The following is an 18,547-nucleotide window of genomic DNA, read 5'->3' as shown; positions in this document are numbered from 1 at the left end:
CACCTGCAGGTGACTCCCAGTCCATCCCCTCTGTTGAGGGTGTGGGCCCATTGCAACTTCACCTGGAGGGTGGGGTTTACGTTGTCAGGTGTTGAGTGAAAAAGGGACGTTTTTTTGTGTGCGCGCTGTTTTGTTTAGTGTAAGGTGGAAGGGAAAAGCCTTGTACCTGAATGCACTTGGCATTTACTGTGAATCAGATGAAACGATAGAGTGAAAAGTACAATCTGATAACCATTGCAGCGACTGGAATGTTGGACGATACATGACATTTAGGAAGATAGGATGGACTGAAAAAGTTTTTTAAAAAAAATCACAACACCAGGTTATAGTCCAACAGGTTTAATTGGAAGCACACTAACTTTCGGAGCGACGCTCCTTCATCAGATACAATCACCTGCTGTAGGAGCGTCGCTCCAAAAGCTAATGCTTCCAATTAAACCTGTTGGACTATAACCTGGTGTTGTGTGATTTTTAAACTTTGTACACCCCAGTCCAACACCAGCATCTCCAAATCATGAACTGAAAAAAATTGACTTAATTAATCGCTTCAGTACATTAGGGAGGTATTACCCAAGTGCAGTTGTAGAAGCGGTTGGGAGACTGATGATAAATTACCATAGAGACAAGTCCCCTGCAGGAGTAGTGTACAGATACCTACCACTAACTACAGGGTAGGACAGAGTGAAAATGAAGAAAGACTGGGAAAAGTACAGCAATAACAATACAGCATTTTAATTTACATTTGAACTAGAAAAATCAAAGCAGCAAAGGTAGCCTACATGGAGTGGTCACAGGATGGGTTTCTTAAACCAACATGTTCTGAAATCAACCAGAGAGCACTAGATTTTACTGGACTTAGAAAGAAAAACAGAAACTGTTGGGAAAACTCAGTGGGTCAGGTAGTATCTGCAGAGAGAAAGCAGAGTTAATGTTTGGGCCCAGTGGCCCTTCAGAAAAGCTCTGAAAATGGTATCAAACTTTTTAAAAAAAGGTCAATGATGCAAAGATACCCAGTAAGTAAGAAAGACATTTGTACAGAAATACAGCAAAGAAATCTGCCATCCTCATCTGGTCTGGCCTATATGTCACTCAAGACCCACGAATGGGGAGTGGTCTCCTACTGCTAATGTTTGTTTATACATTTACTAATGCCATTGTGCTCATTCAATTAGCCCACTCCAAGGTGATTTTATGTGGCATTGTTGGAGGAGGGGCTTGGATGGTCAAGTAGCATTTTAGTCATATGTCATTTCCCCTGCAGAAAATGATGTAACCAGAGCTAATAGGTAACACACTCCCCGCAACACTGAAAATGTTTAGAACAATTTAAAATAATCATTTACTACTTGTTAATAAAGCTGTTAATACCTGTTAATAAAATTGATCATGGGGAGGCCGTGGCCTCATGGTAATGGTATTAACTAGCAATCTAGAGACAGGCTAACCTAGTCTGTCTAAATGTGACTCCAGACCTACACCAATGTGGTTGAGTCTTAACTAGCCTCTGGTCAATTAGGGATGGCCAATGAAAGCTGGCCTAGTCAGCAAGGCCTACATCCCAAGAACAATTGTTAAAAAAGCATGGTTTGTCAATAACCAAATAAACCCATTGACTTTCATTTCATTTCATAATTTTTTCCTAATAGAGTAATGAGAAAGTGAGAACTGCAGATGCTGGAGGGTCAGAGTTGAAAAATGTGGTGCTGGAAAAGCACAGCAGGTCAGGCAGCATCTGAGGAGCAGGAGAGTCAAAGTTTCAACTGAAGGACTTATGCCCCTGCTCCTCTGATTTTGCCTGACCTGCTGTGCTCTTCCAGCACCACACTTTCCGACTCCTACAAGAATAAGTAAGTCTCAGTAAATAATAATTCATCACAACAGCAGGTCATAAACAACAGGTTAAATCAGAATTTCTGTAGAAAAAGCTGAGTATTTTGTTTTAGATGAAGCTGCTTGCAGAGTGTTTCAAATATTTGCAGCATTCGTGAACTTTGACAAAACTGCAGATGTTTCAGGATAACCATGCCTGTTATGTTAAACAGAACATATTCAAGAGGCTCTTGTAGTGAAGTGGTAGTGTCCCAACCTCTGAACCAGTAGGTCTGGGTTCAAGTCTCACCTGCTCCAGCAGTGTGTAATAATAGCATCCCTGAATAGGTTGATTCAGGGGAAAAAAAATGCTTGAGTAAAAATTCAGCAAGGCCATTCAAGATGAAGAATTTGTCTACCTAATTGACAAAATCATACAAAAAAAATACACTTTTTATATTGTAACAATGGCATTAATATGTATGTGAGAAGTAATGAGGTTTTGCAATAGAAAAGATGAACTAAAGTGGAAGCATTTTTGGAATGTAACTGCATAGAAAGTTAAACTGATCACTTGTTTTTTCCTTATAGTTCATTTTTGAGACATCTATATTAGATCATAGCCCATCCCAGCTCATCCCATTCTTTAGGCTGATTGTACATGTTAAGGCATGCACACTGTGCACAACTCCTTTCCAGTACATGCTTATATTGTCTCACCTGAAATTGGCAACTCATGTAGGGGCAAGATTCCACAAGTGTCGGGATCAGGTTAAATGCTAACTGTGTAACTTCAAATGAGGTTTACTATCGGCATGCATGATGCAAGAGGATTTATAGATGCTGTTACTCACCTCTAGTTAAAATGCAGCAAGTGTATAAAGAGACAAATAACAAGTTAACCCTTTCCAAGTAATGATGAAATTTGCAAAAATATTCAATTAAATTCAGTAAGATACCATCTTCAGGAAAAGTGGCTCACAGCAAACATTTCATCTGACAGAATCTGGGTTGAAATTAACAGGCAGGGTTCAAATTGAAGATCCCTACTTTTATGGTATCTATAATGAGATTAGTTAAATTCCTCTTACAAATTCTTCAAACTGGTTTCTTGGACTATATGTTAACTTAACAGAATAAACAGAAATGATGAAAAGTAATAAATTATATTAAGGTTTAAGGGATATTTTATTTTGATAATTGATTTAGCAGTAATTTATTTTCTTCTATAAAGTATATTACGAGTTATTCCTGACATCAACAATCCAGACAGAGAAACAATGAGAACGTTGGGATTGTTTTGAGGATTTCAAAATTTTAACCAATTTTTCAAGGCTTTTAGACTTGATTCATTCCTTGGTTAAGTTCCATGTGACATGATGCAGTGATTGTCTCACAGTTTGTGGCATCCAATCATTAAAGCACCATCTGCTGGATTTGGAAAACATTGCACAGGATTGAACACTTAAGTGATGCCAAATGGCTCAATTCCAAAACTGAATTCACTGGGGATATTTTAATTAAAAAAGAGTTTTTTCAAGCCTTTCTGGTTTTAAAAAATAATAAGAAGAGCATTAGCCTAAAACTGCTAAAAAAAAATCTGTTTTTGTTTGCCTAGAGAATGGCAATGGTCATGACAATGAGATATTCCATTGGGAAGTAAGTAATAAAGGTGCAAAGTGAAATCATGTTTTTCATTGTTGTGCTCATCAGGGTAAAAAAAATTGTGATCAAATATCATCTTATGATTTATCATTAATTTTAACATAACAATAGGCATGGCAGAGGTTACGTGTTCCTTCCATTCTATTGCTATCATTGTCTTAAATTATGTTAATATTTCCTACAGCAAGAGCACAACATCATTGGCACAGAGGAGTAGGAGTAAGCTAGTCAGCCCTTTGAGCCTGTTTCACCATTCAATTAGATCGTGGCTGATCTCTGACCTAACTCTACATACCTGCCTTTGGCCCAGATCCCCCAATACCTTTAATTTATCGCAGATTTAAAATTATTAACTGATCAAGTGTTAAATGCTGTTTGTGGAAAAACTTTCCAATGTCAACCACCCTTTGTGATATTTCCTGACATCTCTCCTGAACGGTCTGGTCCTAATTCTCAGACTATCCCCCTAGTTCTAGAATCGCCAACCAGAGTAAACAGTCTATCTTTATCTACCCTATCTTTTCCTGAAAATATCTCAAAGTCATCAGTCAGATTATCTCTTAACCTTCTAAATTCTGGAGAAAACAGGCATTGCCTGTTAAATAATCTCTCATCATAACTTAATCACTGATGTCCAGGTATTATTCTTGTAAACCAACGTTAAACTCCCTCCATGGTCAATACATCCTTGCTAAGGTTCTCCACAGTGTTTATCCAATTAAACTTTTAATAGTAACATTAGCAAATTAATGGTAATTGATGGCAAATTGTGTGTAGTTCTTTACTAGAGATGGCAGGACGGCGGCAGAGTAAAACGCTCCAGTCGGGATCTTCTGTTCTATCCATTCTTTTTCTTTTTTTCTCTCTTTAGCCTCTTTTCTGCATCTATTTCATCTAGTGATTTGAAATTACCTAAAGGGGAATCAAGGAGCTGGTGAGCCCTGAAAGTGAATGGTCTAGGGCCATTGCAGGGAATTAGTCCCAGAGCAGAGGCCAGTGAAGGGAAGGCTGGTGGAGGCTGGAGCGGGGAGTGAGCCCCGTGTGGAGGCTGGTGTGGGGAGTGAGTCCCATGTGGAGGTTGGTGTGGGGAGTGAGTCCCATGAGGAGGGTGGTGCGGGGAGTAAGTCCCATGCGGAGGCTGGTGTGGGGAGTGAGTCCCATGTGGAGGCTGGTGCGGAGAGTGAGTCCCATGTGGAGGTTTGTGTGGGGAGTGAGCCCCATGTGGAGGCTGGTGTGGGGAGTAAGTCCCATGTGGAGGCTGGTGCGGGGAGTGAGCCCCCTGTGGAGGCTGGTTACGGGGAGTGAGCCCCATGTGAAGGCTGGTGTGGGGAGTAAGTACCATGTGGAGGGTGGTGTGGGGAGCGAGTCCCATGCGGAGGCTGGTGTGGGGAGGGAGTCCCATGTGGAGGTTGGTGCGGGGAGTGAGTCCCATGTGGAGGCTGGTGCGGGGAGCGAGTCCCATGCGGAGGCTGGTGTGGGGAGCGACTCCCATGCGGAGGCTGGTGTGGGGAGCGAGTCCCATGTGGAGGCTGGTACGGGGAGTGAGCCCCATGTGGAGGCTGGTGCGGGGAGTGAGTCCTGTGTGGAGGCTGGTGCGGGGAGTGAGTCCCATGTGGAGGCTGATACAGGGAGTGAGCCCCGTGTGGAGGCTGGTACAGGGAGTGAACCCCATGTGAAGGCTGGTGTGGGGAGTAAGTACCATGTGGAGGCTGGTGCGGGGAGTGAGCCCCATGTGGAGGCTGGTGCGGGGAGTGAGTCCCATGTGGAGGCTGGTGCGGGGAGTGAGCCCCATGTGGAGGCTGGTACGGGGAGTGAACCCCATGTGAAGGCTGGTGTGGGGAGTAAGTACCATGTGGAGGCTGGTGCGAGGAGTGAGTCCCATGTGGAGGCTGGTGCGGGGAGTGAGTCCCATGTGGAGGCTGGTGCGGGGAGTGAGCCCCATGTGGAGGCTGGTGCGGGGAGTGAGCCCCATGTGGAGGCTGGTGCGAGGAGTGAGTCCCATGTGGAGGCTGGTGCGGGAGTGAGTCCCGTGTGAAGGCTGGTGCAGGGAGTGAGTCCCGTGTGGAGGCTGGTGCGGGGAGTGTGCCCCGTGTAGAGGCTGGTGCGGGGAGTGTGCCCCGTGTGGAGGCTGGTGCGGGGAGTGAGTCCCGTGTGGAGGCTGGTGCGGGGAGTGAGTCCCGTGTGGAGGCTGGTGCGGGGAGTGAGTCCCATGTGGAGGCTGGTACGGGGAGTGAACCCCATGTGAAGGCTGGTGTGGGGAGTAAGTACCATGTGGAGGCTGGTGCGAGGAGTGAGTCCCATGTGGAGGCTGGTGCGGGGAGTGAGTCCCATGTGGAGGCTGGTGCGGGGAGTGAGTCCCATGTGGAGGCTGGTGCGGGGAGTGAGCCCCATGTGGAGGCTGGTGCGAGGAGTGAGTCCCATGTGGAGGCTGGTGCGGGAGTGAGCCCCGTGTGGAAGCTGATATGGGGAAGCAGTCCCGTGTGAGGGCTGGTGCAGGGAGTGAGTCCCGTGTGGAGGCTGGTGCGGGGAGTGTGCCCCGTGTAGAGGCTGGTGCGGGGAGTGTGCCCCGTGTGGAGGCTGGTGCGGGGAGTGAGTCCCGTGTGGAGGCTGGTGCGGGGAGTGAGTCCCGTGTGGAGGCTGGTGCGGGGAGTGAGTCCCATGTGGAGGCTGGTGCGGGGAGGAGCCCCGTGTGGAGGCTGGTGCGGGGAGTGAGCCCCGTGTGGAGGCTGGTGCGGGGAGTGAGCCCCCTGTGGAGGCTGATATGGGGAAGCAGTCCCGTGTGGAGGCTGGTGCGGGGAGTAAGTCCCATGTGGAGGCTGGTTACGGGGAGTGAGCCCCGTGTGGAGGCTGGTTACGGGGAGTGAGCCCCGTGTGGAGGCTGGTTACGGGGAGTGAGTCCCGTGCGGAGGCTGTTGAATGGAAGCAATTCCATGTGGAGCCTGGTGCGGAGAGCAAGTCCCAGAGAAAGCGTACCTTGGAGCAGCTGGGAACTGGTGCAGAGCCGACTGGAGGCTTGGTGCAGAGCATGGTTGGCTGTTGGATTGGGGCTGGTGCAGGGAGTCAGACCACATCTGGAAGCCCCTACACTGAGCTAATGCATAGAGTCATAGAGTCATAGAGATGTACAGCATGGAAACAGACACTTCGGTCCAACCTGTCCATGCCGACCAGATATCCCAACCCAATCTAGTCCCACCTGCCAACACCCGGCCCATATCCCTCCAAACCCTTCCTATTCATATACCCATCCAAATGCCTCTTAAATGTTGCAATTGTACCAGCCTCCACCACATCCTCTGGCAGCTCATTCCATATGCGTACCACCCTCTGTGTGAAAAAGTTGCCCCTTAGGTCTCTTTTATATCTTTCCCCTCTCACCCTAAACCTATTCCTTCTAGTTCTGGACTCCCCGAACCCAGGGAAAAGACTTTGTCTATTTATTTTATCCATGCCCCTCATAATTTTGTAAACCTCTATAAGGTAATGTTTATTTGTGATTTGTTTATCTGACTGTAATGTCTATCCTTTTAATGATGCCTTATTTCTAAGTTATGCTATGAATCACTGTAAAATATTGCAACTACTTTTCTTTTTTATTCCTCTTCTTGTATCTAAGATTTGTATCTAGATAAAGTTGGTTCTGCTATAACTTATATTTTGTCAATGCAAATTGGCTTTAACGCGATTGAAGAATTTAGACAGTTATTTGCAGAATGTGAATTTCACATATCTTTATTGGCGATAATGTGATTCCAGCTGCATTGATTTAAATGGCGCAGCTATTGTGCAATTTCTTTATTACATGAGATTGTATGCGAACAGAAACTATCACATTATATTAGAACCGACTGTACTAAGATGGTGCCATTGCAAAATGTAGCCCTGTACTTCTGTAACTGAGTATGTGACAATAAAGGATATTCTTTTTCGGTTTACCAACTTGACATTTCCTGTGAAAGCTCTAGGAAATGCAAGGGGAAGAGGATGTCATTCCAGCAATGTGAAGCATTGATATTCTAACAGTGAAATCTGTATGCCACTGTGCTACACAATTCATCTATTTTTCTCTCAATGTTTAAAGTAATAAAAAATCTGCAATGTCATTACCATGCACTTCAGTTATGCAAATCCATAAGCTGTTCAAATTTATGTAATGCATTTCATGACACGTTTTGACATGAAGGAGACAGCAAATTATCAAAAGTCCTTCATAGAAAAGTTGAATGTGCATGTTAAGAATAATTAGCAAATTCCAGTTGGTGAATCACTCATCATAAATATGAAATGTTGGAAATCTGAAAAAAACACAAAGTTCTGGAAAACACAATCATTGTGAGGAAGAATCATCTGACTTGAAAACTCAGTTTCTCACTCCACTGATGATGATGTGATTTTCTGGCATGTTCTGTTTTTATATCAGTTAGTAATGATTCAGGATATTTTTCTTGATAAAATAACTCATTTATTGTTCTCACTTTTCCAATTGCATTCCTTTCTTTTCTGAAACGACCCTCCTGGGACTGAGAGACTGTTTGATAACCCAAGTACCTGAAAATAAAATCAAGATGCTAAAAGTCTGAAACAAAACCAGACATTTCTGGAGAAGCTTTAGGTCTGGAGCTGAGCAGAGAAACATTTTGGGTGCAGTGGCCCTTCATCAGAACTAGTTGACTCTGCTTTCTGTCCACAGATGCTGCCAGAGCTGCTGAGTTTCTCCAGCAATTTCTATGTTTGAACCCAAGTACCATGCTATCTTTATGTATACGTTAAGCCATGTTCTGTTTTGTAATGATTTGGAGATGCCAGTGTTGGATTGGAGTGTACAAAGTTAAAAATCACAGAACACCAGGTTATAGTCCGACAGGTTTACTTGGAAGCACTAGCTTTCGAAGCGCTGTTCCTTCACCACCATCAACGTCACTAACTGCTGGCTTAAAGTGGAGAGGATCTTCAAGAAAATCGCACATATTGACACAGACATATTGTGTCTTATGATCTTATAGTCCACAACCACCTGATGAAGGAGCATCACTCTGAAAGCTAGTGCTTCCAAATAAACCTGTTGGATTATAACCTGGTATTGTGTGATTTAAAACTCTGTATAAACAGACTATGCCATCCTGCAAGGCATCACTGCATAAATTAATTCCATTTATATTTACAGGACTGTAATTCTGAGCAATTATTACTGAACAATAATCAAGAGAAGGAATTTGGCCAGTTTTCACCTTCCATTATGGAGGTTGAGGAAAGAGTTTCAATAACTATCCAACTGACATCTTTAAGACAGCAGACAGACTTTGTTACTTTATTCAATAGATTTTCAGTGGAGTAATACACACTGTAAAACTGAGAAGTAATTAGAACTCATGGTGTCTCCAGTGGCACTATAATCAACCCTTAGGTATGTAATACATTATTCAATCCATCTCATTCACCTCTTCTTCAAATTAATTTCTTATACTGTCTAAGCTAAAACATAACGAAAATACATGGGATTTAATTTGCATAATTGGGTAAATCTCAGTCTCAACTTCATCAGAAGGTCAATCCTCACAAGTTGCAAATATTGCAAGTTTCTCTGCAACCTTCTGCTCAAAACTTATATTTTTAAAAATTTATATTCCCATCATTTCTTTCTAAGATAATGCTTCTTAACTATAACGTTATCGCTTCAGTTTGTGTCAATTTTTATTTTATCTATCCCAGAAGATTTTGCATCATGTGTGAACTTGTTTAGGATATCTGTAGTAGACTACAGAAAGTCCACTCCGACCTAATGTTCAGTTAGAACAATGTTATTTTTCATCAACACAGGGTAGATTAAGTTCTTACAATCTTGCAGAAAAAATGTCATAAAGATCTAACACAATATATATGGCAATAAATGCTGCCCTAACCATTCCACAGAGTAATGGGATGGTGCATCCAATTCAAAATTGTCCCAAAGTATCTTACAAACAGTAGCAAGTAGCACCTCTGAGTCGAATATTTTGTAATTTAACATGGTTAAATTCAAATAGTTATTTAGTAGTACAGAGTTTGAGTATTGTTAAAAAAGATACATTTTGTTGAAAGTTTTCGTCATTTGTCCATCGGTACATTGGTTAGCTCAGTTGGCTGAATAGCTGGTTTGTGATGTAGTGTGACCCCAACAGTGTGGGTTCAATTCCCATAATGGCTGATTATCATAGAGGGCTTTGTTTCTCAACCTCTCCCCTTGTCTGAGGTGTGGTGACCCTAAGGTTAAATAGCCACCATTCATACTAATGAGAGAGGAGCCATACAAGATGAAAACAGTCCATCCAGTCTATGCCAAACATAGACTAGTCCCATATCCCTCCAACCCTTTCTTATTCATTTACTTAAGACTATTATCAGACTTAATGTAATACCATCATCAGGAAAATTTACAAGAATACTAATTCAATGGGGAAACAAACACTCATACCACAGTGTGGTCATGTAGTTTTTCTGTCTGGAAAGGCCAGGACCCCTTATATTAATATATGCAGCTTCCAGTACACACATGTGGGCGGCACGGTGGCACAGTGGTTAGCACTGCTGCCTCACAGCGCCTGAGACCCGGGTTCAATTCCCAACTCAGGCGACTGACTGTGTGGAGTTTGCACGTTCTCCCCGTGTCTGCGTGGGTTTCCTCCGGGTGCTCCGGTTTCCTCCCACACTCCAAAAATGTGCGGGTCAGGTGAATTGGCCATGCTAAATTGCCCGTAGTGTTAGGTAAGAGGTAAATGTAGGGGTATGGGTGGGTTTCGCTTCGGCGGGTCGCTGTGGACTTGTTGGGCCGAAGGGCCTGTTTCCACACTGTAAGTCTAATCTAATCTAAAAATGTCTGAGTGACAGTCTTAAATTAGTTGTCAGTGTAATTCTTTAAAAACTCAGAATTATACAGCTAATGATATCCAATTGCAGAATCACATCTAACATTGGGTGCAATGTTGCAAATTTTGCAAGCGTGGTCTGGTTGATTGTAATCAGTACCTTGCTTGTTGCAGGCAGTTAAAGATTTATGCTACTTGATATGATCCATCAGTCTTTGGTTATTTGTTCCAAGAGAACAATTAAAAGCTTCCACAAAATGTGTCTTTTTTCAACAAGATGGTCAAGTTTATCATTTGAAAATATATCATAATTTAATCATTGCATTTTTGTTTTTAAAACAGTATTTTTTTTTCAAGTTGTCTAGTTTGCAAATGGAAACTGAATTTACTAGTGTCAAGTATGAATGGGTGAATGGTATTATTCCAGATGCCTTAAGGTAGATATTAGATATCCCTCTAAAATGACACTTGAGGTAATTAGAACGAAAAAGATTAAGATCAATCACAGGTACTAATTTTAAATGGAAAGTATATCAAGGACATGGAGAAAGTGAGGACTGCAGATGCTGGAGATTAGAGCTGAAAAATGTGTTGCTGGAAAAGCGCAGCAGGTCAGGCAGCATCCAAGGAGCAGGAGAATCAACGTTTCTGGCATAAGCCCTTCTTCAGGAAGGACTCTCGCCCACCCTCTGATGATCCCTTCTCTCGCCTCCAACACACCCCATCCACCTGGACACCCCGTACTGACCTCTTACCCGCCCTCGATATCTTCATAGCCAATTGCCGCCGCGACATTAACCGCCTCAACCTGTCCACCCCTCTTACCCTCTCCAATCTCTCACCCTCGCAACATGCTCAGCCTGCTCCTGCCCCACCACCTCATCACTACATACCTTGACAAGGTCCTGTCCCCCTTTAGACCAAGAACTCCCCACCTACATTTGGGACACCACCCACGCCCTCCACCTCCTCCATGATTTTCATTTCCCCGGCCCCCAACGCCTTATCTTCACCATGGACATCCAGTCCCTATACACCTCCATCCTCCATCACGAAGGCCTCAAAGCCCTCCGCTTCTTCCATTCCCGCCGAACCAACCAATACCCTTCCGCTGACACCCTCCTTCGACTGACTGAACTGGTCCTCACTCTGAACAATTTCTCTTTCCAATCCTCCCACTTCCTCCAAACCAAGGGAGTAGCCATGGGCACCCGCATGAGCCCCAGCTATGCCTGCCTCTTCGTCGGATATGTGGAACAGTCCATCTTCCACAGCTACACTGGCACCACCCCCCACATTTTCCTCCGCTACATCGATGATTGTATTGGCGCTATCTCGTGCTCCCACTAGGAGGTTGAACAGTTCATCCACTTTACTAACACCTTCCAACCCGACCTCAAATTTACCTGGACCGTCTCAGACTCCTCCCTCCACTTCCTAGACCTTTCCATTTCTATCTCGGGCAACCAACTCAACACGGATATTTACTATAAACCGACTGATCCCACAGCTGCCTAGACTACACCTCCTCCCACCCTGCCCCCTGTAAAAACCCCATCCCATATTCCCAATTCCTTCATCTCCGCCGCATCTGCTCCCAGGAGGACCAATTCCACTACCGAACAACCCAGATGGCCTCCTTCGTCAAAGACCGCAATTTTCCCTCAGACATGGTTGACGATGCTCTCCACCACATCTCCTCCACTTCCCACTCCTCCGCTCTTGAACCCCGCCCTCCAATCACCACTAGGACAGAACCCCAATGGTCCTCATCTACCACCCCACCAACCTCCAGATACATCATATCATCCTTCGTCATTTCCGCCACCTCCAAACAGACCCCACCACCAAGGATATACTTCCCTCCCCTATCAGCGTTCCGGAAAGACCACTCCCTCCGTGACTCCCTCGTCAGGTCCATACCGCCCACCAACCCAATCTCCACTCCCGGCACCTTCCCTTGCAACCGCAAGAAGTGCCAAATTTGCGCCCACACCTCCCCCCTCACCTCCCTCCAAGGCCCCAACGGATCCTTCCATATCCTTCACAAATTCACCTGCACCTCCACACACATCATTTACTGCATCCGCTGCACCCGCTGTGGCCTCCTCTACATTGGGGAGATAGGCCGCCTACTTGCAGAATGTTTCAGAGAACACCTCTGGGACACCCGGACCAACCAACCCAACCACCCCGTGGCTGAACACTTTAACTCCCCCTCCCACTCCGCCAAGGACATACAGGTCCTTGGCCTCCTCCACCGCCAGACCATAGCAACATGACACCTGGAGGAAGAGCGCCTCATCTTCCGCCTAGGAACCCTCCAACCACAAGGGATGAATGCAGATTTCTCCAGGTTCCTCATTTCCCCTCCCCTCACCTTATCTCAGTCCCAACCCTTGGACTCAGCACTGCCTTCTTGACCTGCAATCTTCTTCCCGACCTCTCCGCCCCCAACTCCTCTCCGGCCTATCACCCTCACCTTAACCTCCTTCCACCTATTGCATTCCCAACACCCCTCCCCCAAGTCCCTCCTCCCTACCTTTTATCTTAGCCTGATTGGCACACCCTCCTCACTCCTGAAGAAGGGCTTATGCCCGAAACATCAATTCTCCTGCTCCTTTGATGCTGCCTGACCTGCTGGGCTTTTCCAGCAACACATTTTTCAGCCGATATCATGGATATGTCTACTGAAATAGGTAGACTTTATGCCTTCCCTCAGAGCGAGTTTCGGGATAGGACAGCATTTAACTGAGCAGGGCCAGGGGGTAACCACCTTTCCACTTCCTCTCCCATTTAAATCTGGAGTGTGAATACCATCAAAGACCTTTCTACTCCAATGTAAATATACCCAATTAATCAGGTAATTAATGATGCTCAACCTGTAGTTGGTATGATTATTATTTTGCAGGGAATCTGAAATGCAGGCTCCCAGGAAGGGTCCATCATTCAATGGCACTCAGTGCTTGATTAAGAGAGTAAAAAGTGAGGACTGCAGATGCTGGAGATCACAGCTGCAAATGTGTTGCTGGTCAAAGCACAGCAGGCCAGGCAGCATCTCAGGAATAGAGAATTCGACGTTCGAGCATAAGCCCTTCATCAGGAATAAGAAGGGCTTATGCTCGAACGTCGAATTCTCTATTCCTGAGATGCTGCCTGGCCTGCTGTGCTTTGACCAGCAACACATTTGCAGCTTGATTAAGAGAACCAACTTTGGGAAGGGGAATTCTGTATTAGTGGTGCTGGAAGAGCACAGCAGTTCAGGCAACATCCGAGAAGCAGTAAAATCGATGTTTCAGGCAAAAGCACCAAGAATCCAGAATCTGGTTTCCAGCATCTGCAGTCATTGTTTTTACCTTTGAGAAGGGGGAACCTTCTGAGAGCTCCTCACTATCCTTTCTTCCAATCCCCTTGTGTCTTCCTCTCTACTCTACCCAGCCCTCCCTCACTCTCCTAAGGCCTGGCAACCTTACTGATCCTGGCTCTCCACTGGCTTTATTGTCACCAGACACCACTGTTCCCAATGGCAATGCCAGCCTCTGATCGGCAATCCCTGGTATAGCTGATCCTAGGGAAGGCCCATTACTGGCCTCTTAAGTGCCTGGTGAGCATTTGATATGGTCGGTCTTCCTCAGCTCTTCAACCAGTGGGAAAGATCCCTGTCTCCCATGTCTATAATACTTTCTTACTACTCTGTGAGGTATTTTCCTTACCATTATATTCCTCATTGTAATATCAAAAAGAAAATACTTTTAGGGTGGAATCTTAAAGGGGCTTGAATGACATGAACGATGGTGAGAAATGTGACAAAAAGTGCAACAAAGCATTTCTCAACATTGGGAGCAACTTGCTGCATCTTTTAACTAAATTCCAGATGTCATGGTGTGATTCTCACTAGGCAACAGTGAGCTGCCTAATAAAGGGAATTATTGCTTGGTAATGATGTCGTTAACTGCACATCTCACCTCACTCACATACAGTTTCTATTCTATGTCCCAATGTGAGTAAACTAGATGCCAAGAACTTTTACCATGGAAGTCAGACTAGGTCCCTGGTCTCTCCAGCTCATTGCTGGCTGCAATCAGCCTCCATATTACTCAACATGAAACACCAATGAAGGGCACAATCCACAGCCATCTACTACAGGCACCCGTTATCTACAAACATTACGTGGGGGTGGATAAAGGACATGGTAGAAGGTGCTCAGACCCTAAAATTACTGGAATCAGTATTTTTGAGTCCAGAAGGCTGCAGTGTCCCACGTGGAAAACGAGATGCTGTTCTTCCATGTTGGACTGAGTTTCACTGGGGCACTGCAACAAGCCCAAGTCAGCAATGTTGGTCAGGGAACACGGGCGGGGGCGGGGGGGAGGGGGGGAGGGTGTACGTTGTTGAAGTTACTGGTAAGTGGATGGTTAGGGTCATTTTTGAGAACAGAATGTAGGTGTTCTACAAAGTGGTTGTCCAATATGCACCATGTCTCCTCAGTGTAGTAGCTTCATAGGGCAGCTCTCCACTCTTCAGGTATCTTTCTGGCCTGTTATTGGCATTTTCCCCTAGAATGAGTGAAAGGAAGGGGCTGAGTAAACTGAAAGTAGATGGCACAGTTGTTGGTGATGGTGTAGGTGGTCAAAAGATGGTAAGGTACCTTGGGCAAGTGGGTAGTTGTCACAAAGGGCGCGCAAGGTTAGTGGTGTGGGGGCAAGGACAGTAAGACAGGGAATGTGTCGCATGGAGTACTGAGAGTGGAAGAGCATGAGGTTTGGTGAGAGATGGGTGCAGTGACAGAGATAGAGTGAAATAACAGAGAGAAGAGCTTGGCACTTACACTGGCAGAGCACAAAGGATCATTGGCCTCCTTAGTGTATTGCTGGCCTTTTTTAAAGACTGTGCAGACTGCAGTGACCTGGATGGCAACCTCGCACCAGGCTGCCAGGATTTTGTGGCATGGGTTCTCGGTAACCACCCTGTCCACCAGGGTCTCCAGGTCTGAGGTGGTGAATTGCAATATCATTTTTCCCTCTTCTTCAACAGTTTTGGGAAGACTTTTTCAACATGCAGGGCATCTTCAGAGTGCCAGTGCTCATCCAGCAGCCCTTTAAAGATTGTGTGGGTACCAACAGTGCCTATCTTCTGACAGATATCCAATAAGTGGTGAGTTCTTCTGGCCTGTGGTAAAATGGGGCTAGAATCAGGTGAGAGAGGCACCATAAGGTCAGGATAGGGAGCTAATGAGGCGAGTTATGTAAGATAATGCAAGAAATCTCATGGAGGAAACCCTCAGTGAAACTCAACAAGATTGACACTTAGCCAACGAAACATAAGATTCAGGCTATAGAGTCGATGGATTCACAACAAAGATCATTCCAAATTCTAGTGTTTACTTCAGAATCTAGATGATTGATCCACATTACTCGGCGAGACTACGATCCATCCCACTTGGCTCAGAAACTTAATCAGGAAACCATTGAAGAAAATCTGATCTCTTAATCCAAACTGATGTCCACACGGTTATGGAACAGTAACCATGGGAGAATTCTGAAAGAAGGAGCTGAAATGCACATTAAGCTTTGAACTGGCTGAATGACTGGAAATGCTCCCTCTGCTGGTCAGCTAGAATACTAAGTTTAAAACAACCAAAGAACTATGGATGATGAAAATTGGAAACAAAAGCAGAACTCCCTGGAAAAACATAGCAGATCTGGCAGCAACTATGGAGAGAAAGAAGAATTAACATTTTGGGTCCAATGACCTTCTTCCGAACTGATGGTAACTAGGAAAAGGATGGTGTATATGCTAAAGAAGGCATGGGAAGAGGAGAGGAAAGATCGGTGGAGATGGAGCCCAGAGAGAGAGAGAGTTGGGCAGATGAAGGAATGGGTAAAGGTCAGCCTGGAAGAATGAATAGCTGCTAATGGGGACCATTAATGGCTGACCATGGGTAGTATGTGGTAGCAGTCTATGTGATGACAAGACTGTGAGGATAAGGACATGGGACATTGGAGAAGGTGATCAAGCTCTAAATTATTGAACTTCATATTGAGTCCAGAACACTAAGCTGTTGACTGGTTAAGGGTTGGTGCTTCAGAAGAACAGTGGAAAACTTGAAGCATCACTGAATTACAAACTCCAGTGAGTAGGTCATTAATGTTGTAGCATTTCATACCATTAGGACATTAAACATTATCTGCAAGCCAGAAAATAATTACAAAATTTGTTATAATCCTAGCTGATAGTAATACCAGACAAGTCAGATTCCAGAATGAGAGATGGATTGATGGACCATAAATTTTCCTTTCCTTTTTGTTTTCCATGGACGTCACAGTTGTAAATAACTAAACATAGTTACAAGGGGCTGCTGATTTTTTTTAAATGAAAAAATGATTCATTATACAAAATAAAGCTACAAATTATGTTGCACGAGACAAAAACTATTTGAAACAATCTCATTATAAATCTCTGAAAGAAAGATTCATACAAACATATGAAATACTGGCAACAGTAGACTATTTGTCCTCTTAAACCTGTCCTGCCATTTAATGAGATCATGGCTGATTTGTTTGAGTTTTGAATTCCACATTCCCATTCAGTCCTGATCATACTTTCAGCTCGACGTGGCAGTCTCTCGACCTGGCATGGCAATCTCTCAGTGGCCCAGTGTAGTGGTTTCTCAGCCTGGCATGATGGTCTTTTGGCAGTACATGGTGGTACCTTGGCCAGGCATGGCCTCAATGCAGACTTCCAGTCTCGAGGTGATTCCTTGTAGTGCTGTGCACTGTGACAAAGCACTAGAAAGTCTGTAATATTTGAATTTTCAGCTTTATTTCATTATTTTCTACTTAAAACTAAGAACATCTGCAATGTGTATCTTTGAACCTTATTTCAGATGTTTTAACATTATAATAACTGCAATGTTTAATTTTTAATTTTGTTCTTCCTTTCTACCTTGTTCTTAAGATTATGTACCTAAGCACCTGGACCTAAGTTGATGCCTTGTGTGCCAACATCATACACTTTTCACCGTACTCCTGTATTTGAGTACATGTGACAATAAAATCAAAATAAAATCAAATAAAATAAAATCATCTTTGAATCTTTGCCTATCAATAATCTGTCTAGTTCTGCCTTCACGTCCTTCTGAGGCAGTGAGCTGTAAGGTCACACAACTCTCTGGGAGGAACAAAGTGTTCTTTCCTTCTCATCCTAAAAGCTTGACCATTAATTTTAATGATTTGGACTGGGGTGTACAAAGTTAAAAGTCACACAATACCAGGTTATAGGCCAACATGTTTCCAAATAAACCTGTTCAACTATAACTTGGTGTTGTGTGATTTTTTTTTACTTTAATTTTAAAGTAATGACCACTAGGTTTGGGCTGACCCATAAAAGAAAATATCCTTACTATAGCCACCTTGTTAAGACCATTCAGCATCTTACACATTTCAATCAAGTCACCCTCACTCTTCTCAAATCCACAAACCCTGCCTACTCAATGTATGTCAATGCAGTCAACCTCAACCTAACCACCACCAGTGCATTTACAGCCTCCCTTAGAAAGAATACCAAGACGCACAGTATTCAAAATGTGATCCCACCAATGCCCTGTTCAACTAAAGTATGGCATCCCTATTTTTATGTTCAATTCCTTTTGTAATAAAGTGTAACATTCCATTAGCTATCTTATTATGTGCAGTACCAGCATATTAACTGCTTGCAACACATGAACTATAACACTTAAATCCCTCTGCACCTTGACATTCTGTTGAAGTTCTGTTAAAAGTAAACAATTTCACTTTTTCCCACATTATATACTATCTGCGAGATTTTTGCCCACTTACTCAACCTATTTATATCTGTCTGAAACCTTTTTAAGTCTTCTTCACAACAAACTTTCCCTTTGCATCGTATGGAAATTTAGCTATTGTAGTATTCACACACCTGAGTCATTGGTGTAAATTGTACAACTCTGAGGCCCCAGCACAAAGTCTGCAAGATTCTCCTTGTCATATCCTGTCAATCAGGCAGTGACCCATCGCACATACTCTGTTTTCTGCCATCCTGCAATTCTTTATCATTTCAGTCCCCAGTTTTACAAAAACATGAGAGGAAAAACAGGAGTGGTGCTGGAGGATTGGAGAAGTGCAAATATTATATCTTTGTTCTGAAGAACAGCCCAGTAACATGTCATTAATAGTGATAGGGGGAGCTGTTAAATATGAATTTCTAGATTT

Source organism: Hemiscyllium ocellatum, chromosome 8 (genome assembly GCF_020745735.1).
Source record: "Hemiscyllium ocellatum isolate sHemOce1 chromosome 8, sHemOce1.pat.X.cur, whole genome shotgun sequence".
NCBI classification, from domain to species: Eukaryota; Metazoa; Chordata; class Chondrichthyes; order Orectolobiformes; family Hemiscylliidae; genus Hemiscyllium; species Hemiscyllium ocellatum.
Note: the sequence above shows the minus strand (reverse complement) of the source record.